A 6,100-nucleotide genomic window follows, 5' to 3' on the forward strand; every position below is an offset into this window, starting at 1 on the left:
ACCACTTCGTAAAAACTGTGGTTCAATTCACACACGTACACCACTGTACTCTTTACATAACAACGGCTCTTGAATGTATTTATCTTTATCACGTTGTAACAATTGACATTCACCATGTAGTTTAATGTAATACATAGATACCCAATTACATTCACGTTAAACTACGTTTAATTGGTGGGATGGATTGAGGAGGGATGGATGAGAGGTGGGATGGATTGAGGAGGGATGGATGAGAGGAGGGATGGATAAGGCTTTTCGTGTTTTGTAATACCCCTAATTTTTAAAGGATAGTCCTGGAATTTAATTTAATTGTTTATGTGCATTTTTAATAAATTAATCGATTATTTGCTTGTTTGCCTTATTATTAGAATTACTTGTTGATTAATTTATTTAACTGTGTTTTATTTTTCTTTAATTAAATTAATTATTTTCTTTTATTATTATTATTGTTTTTTTAATTGAATTGTTTTAATTGGGTTAATTATTTAAAGGTGTAAATTGGAGTTAGGGTTTTAGGTTTCACGGTGTAGCCGACTTAATATTTAATTAATTACACGGTTTCATTCTTGGATTACAAGTAGAATTAGGGTTGTGTTTTAAAAACACACACCCCTATATAAATAGATGTATAAGTTCTACCTAGGGTTTTAAAAACCCCATACACGTAGTGAAAGGGTAAAGAGAAATAGAGAGAAGAAGTTGAGAGAAATAAAGAGTGAACCTTGAGAGGTTTACAAAGGGGTTCAAGGAGGAAGAAGTGGAGTGCTTCTGGGTTGAACCAAGAGCACCGGAGGAGTAGAACAACAGTCGACGACGTTGACGGACAACTCAGAGACTGTGGAATTAGAGTTTCAAATCTGAAACTCAAAGGCAAGTCTCTGTTCTTCTCTATTCCGTTAATTCGTGTCCTGTGCATGACTAGTTAAGACTCCAAGGATTGAAACAAGGATAAAACGGACTTAAATAAACTTTATAATAAGTTTTATATGCATGTATGGATTTTGTGTACTCTCGTGAATTAACTGTTTTGCAAAGATTGTTGATATTCTGCTATTTGTTCTTGCTGTGATTTACGGTTAAGCGTTATTTTAATTAAGATTAGTAGGATGGTTGGATGTCTTGAAATCACTCTAAGACTGAGTTTGAACTCTAAAAGAAGTGCTTGGAACATTATTTAATTTCACTAAGTTAATCTGAATTAAATCTGTTGTGAGTTGTTTAAAAATTTCTAATGGAGGTTCTGTAAACGTGGCTGTAAAACTTTTGTTCCTATACATGTTAAGATTAGAACTCAGTGGTTTAAACTTATTTAGGACTAAGATTGAACCTAGGCTAAGAATTGGAACATATCACAGAGGCTCTATAATCACCAGAGTTGGAGAAGACGAAGCTGGAACGGGCAATTACTGCAAAAAGGGGATGGAGCAGGCTCTAAAATAGTTTAGAGCCGGCTCAAAGGCAAATGAGCCGGCTCAATGCTGAAGGAGCCGGCTCTAACCCAAAAATGGAGCAGGCTCAATGTTTTAATTGAGCCTGCTCTTTCTTGAAACGCACTAAAAGGAGTTTTAAGGGCTGGGCTGCACAGTGTTTTCTAAAGCTGTTTAAAAGCTACTGTGAAATGTAATTAAATGTTAGGGACTTAAATAAATATTGAAAACATTTAATACAATAATGGTTTAAGGAAAGGAGCAATGACCAACTCAAATAATGGCTATACGTTGCACTGTTTTTGCTAGGTTTATATGACTGGAACTTGGCAAAGTTTTTATATATAATTCAATTATATATAAACCTATATTTTTATAGTGTTATAAGTATGGTGAATTAATTATATTTAACTATACTTATTTTGGATTTAATTGATATTTAATTTGTATCAATTTATCGGTTGTTTTGAAGGACTTAAACACTATGATTTATTTTAGCTGTTTAAATGATTGGAGCATGATATTTAGGTTTTGTAATGAATACCTAATATTGATATATGTATGAATATTTAACTATACTTAGTTTGGATTTAATTAATATTTAATTTGTTTAATTTATATCAATTTATCGGTTGTTTTGGAGGACTTAAACGCTATGATTTATTTTAGCGGTTTAAATTATTGGAGCATAATATTTAGGTTTTGTAATAAATACCTAATATTGATATATGTATGAATTTATACAAATGCATATTCTGGAGTATGGTTGTTGATTATAAAATGTCGTTTTAATAACTATGCTATATGAATGATTTGTATGTACCAAAATGGGACGGTGACATACTAGGTATGGATTAGTCAAACACTAAATCCTACCTAATTTGGATTAAGGTATGGATTAACCCTATGAGTTAAGTCCATCACCTACTTGTGTCATGTCAACAAAATAGTTGAATGACTTAATATGGTTTCAGGACGGATGGATATACATATACCAGACCACCACACAGATGGATGGTATTATGTACTAGGAGGAGTATGGACTTTATATATTTATTATATATGCCATGGTATGAGCTTGAGTCTCAGGACTATGGTTAGGGTGCGTATATCGCCTATGATGGATAGCTGGACAAAGGTGTTGTTCCCTTGTAGGTCTAGATACACATGACCACAGTATATGCGATTTGCATGTATCTCTATTCAGGCTGAGACAAACTTTTTTGGACTAGTGAGCGTCTTATAGTGTGTACTATATACACATATGGACTACTCTAGATATTGTTGAGTCTTCCTAGGATGTATCTGCGTATCAGATTATTGTTTGGATTGTAGTAGATCAAGACTTGCATGTGGGCCTGACCCACTCCTTTATTTTTCAGGTGTTCATCAGTTCCAGGGTTAAAGTTTGGACGAGCAGAGCAGATACAGACTTCCACTCTACCGATGACGTAGGATTTCTTTCCAGATGTTCGATTTGGATTTTATCTTCAGTTTTTACTTTCATTTCAGTTTGAAGTTTCAATAGGGGTCCACTAGAGATGGATTCCCGAGTTGTATGGATTGGAGGAGTTTGAATAAGTTGGTTTTTAATTAGTTTAAGTTGATGATTTTTTTTGAATTTAGTATTCTTTCAGTTTTAACTTTTAGTTCTTATTCACTTTGTATTCCGTGTTCGATTTAAAATACTTCAATTGTTTGATATCTCTCGGGTTTGGGCTCGGACCTGATCAACCCGCGTCTCGGATCCGAGGGGTATCACATGTTTGGTTGGAGGGAAGGGAAGAGAGGGAGGAAGCAAGGAGGGATGCTTCATCCCTCATTTCTTCATGTTTTTCTATCCTCCCAATTTTGGGGGGGAGGGAAGAGAGAGAAAAACTACCAACAATATACAATTTCCAATTTTAACCTTTAAAAAAAAAATCAAATGGATATCTACTTCTTATTATTTTATACAGTGAGGATATATTGGTAAAAAAATATAAAAAATCTCTTTCCCTTCCTTATAACCAAACAAAAAAAAGTACTACCACATCCATCATTTCTACTATCCATTCCATTCAACCAAACAAAAAATCGAGGAGACACCTTCCATTCCCTAGGGATTCCTCATCCATCCATCCCTCTATCTCTTCCATCCATTTTTTCATCCCTCCAATCAAACGAAGCATGAGTATTTTTACCAATTTCATTCACACAAAACACTAATTTTTCATAACTAATTTCCAACATATTCATCGTCAAAAGAATTCTAATCAATAATAATCGGACACAACACCATCAACATATTCATCGGCAAAAGAATTTTAATCAATAATGATCGGACACAAACACCATCAACATATTCATTGTCAAAATATTTTTAATCAATGATCGGACATAACACACATGTTTAGTAAATGGGCACATATTGAGAGTATACTAATGTCTCACCCATCCCCATAATGTGGATCAAATACACAACTAGAAGCAAAATTTAAGGATAATGGTTATTTCTAAGTCTATCTAAGGAGAATGTGCCAAAAAACTTAGATAAAGATTCTCTATCATAGGAAAAGAAACTATTTGTTGTAGGAGTGTGCACCGAACACACCCAACCCAAGTTATTCTCTTGTTGTAGTTTCATTTTATTATTAGGTTTGAATAATACTATTTTGTAGTTATTATTATTATTATTATTACTTTTGGAGGGTTTGTTTCATATAAGATTCCAAAAAAAAGGATAAATGGGTATATATATGAGTCGAGTATTAGTCTCACCTAATAGTAGTTTTTAAGTTAGATTACTCACCTGTTATAATTGATATTATAATCACATTAAGTCCTTTATCCGTTGTGTCATGCCAAATGTCCGACGAGTGTTCGGATATGACTTTTTTCAATTGAATAAATAAAAGTTGAAAAAAAAATGGAATAAATAAATAAAAATTGTATCAATTGATAGTTTGAATACGGCATTTCAGGAAGAGTAGTGCTATTGCGAGCGCTGTCACGGGCCTAGAGATTTGGCGCAGCGGCACGGCCCGTGCGGCATCAAGGTGTTGCTTCAGTTCACGCAAACGTCCTGGTCAGCCACCACGACCTGCGCTCCCAAGGATACATGCTGATTGGTTTCGACCTACCTTGGTCTCACCAGGGAAACGACTGTAGCTCCCGACCAGTTTGTGTAGGGATGGCCAACTCCCTTCTTCATAGTCAAGTCCACGACTAGCGACAAGCACCTCGAACTGAACCGAGTCAACCTGCTTGAATTCTGAAGAGGTACCATCCTGTGGTCCTGCACGCCCCTTCCCTGGAACCATTTCCAGTCAAACTCTGCTCTTTACCAACCACCATGCGTGTCTTTCATCCTCCAAGCGTCTTAGGAATCACTTCGTGACACTCTCCCCCACCCAAATCCTGCGACGCCCTCGTCGCAGTGCGGCGCTTCACCACTGCGTCCACTCCCTTCCAAAGTCTGCCTCCAAGCGGTATGCTCGCCTTCCCACCATCGCTTCCTTGTGCAGCTCCCTGCACTGCACTCTCCCAATGATAGGCCTCGGACCAAGGGGACGTCCACTCCTCAAGGACGTGACTCTTCTCCGTCATGCCGCCTCCGCGACATCCCGAGCAAGCAAGGGCCTCCTGCCGACTTGATGCTCACCCTTCACCATGGTTTGCATCACCTAAGAACTAAGCACGTACTTTGGTGCCCGCGGCCCTCCGGCCTTCCAGTGCGCAACTTCAACGGACGCTTCTTCCTGGGTAGATGGAGGCTCTCCCCCCAACTGCATTGATTCCTCCTCATCGATGCAACTTCAGTGCACCGTCTTCATTCTTTGACCCTTCCCGGACCGACAAGGGGGCACCCCACCGTGCTTTATCCCAAGTCCTGCTCTGATACCATTTGTCACGAGCCTAGAGATTTGGCGCAGCGGCACTGCCCGTGCGGCACCAAGGCGTTGCTTCAGTTCGCGCAAGCGCCCTGGTCAGCCACCACGACCTGCCCTCCCAAGGATACATGCTGACTGGTTTTGACCTGCCTTGGTCTCATCAGGGAAACGGCTCCAGCTCCCGACCAGTTTGTGCAGAGATGGCCAACTCCTTTCTTCATAGTCAAGTCCATGACTAGCGACAAGCACCTCGAACTGAACCGAGTCAACCTGCCTGAACTCTGAAGAGGTACCATCCTGTGCTCCTGCACGCCCCTTCCCTGGAACCATTCCTAGTCAAATTCTGTTCTTTACCAACCAGCATGCGTGTCTTCCATCCTCCAAACGTCTTAGGAATCACTTCGTGACAGAGCGCTCGCAATAGCACTCACGAGCACCCCGTTTTTAGCCATAGGATGTGTTTTCTTGAGATTCGGAAATACTAAAGAAACTCCATTTCTCTCTCTTCTCACGCCGTTTAACCTCTCTCTTCTCACGCCGTTTAACCCAACTTTCTCCTACGTCACTTTAGTTAATTTTTTATTATTTTTTTATGGGCTGGGTCATCTTCTCTCTCCTCTCACTCTCTACGTTCGCGAAACTGTCGTACAAGCCGCCGGCCCTCTCCTCACCATACTCGGCTAGCTCATCTTCTCCTTCATCTGGTCCAAGTAGTGAGGGCAAACTAGTGGAAGAGAACCCCTATACATCCAAATTTCCTATTCTTCCCCTTCGTTCTATTTGCAGACCCAAAAACATTTT

The sequence above is a fragment of the Cornus florida genome, unplaced genomic scaffold (genome assembly GCF_030987335.1).
Source record: "Cornus florida cultivar Cherokee Brave unplaced genomic scaffold, ASM3098733v1 CherokeeBrave_3.0.0_Hap2_Chr10, whole genome shotgun sequence".
Taxonomy (NCBI): Eukaryota; Viridiplantae; Streptophyta; class Magnoliopsida; order Cornales; family Cornaceae; genus Cornus; species Cornus florida.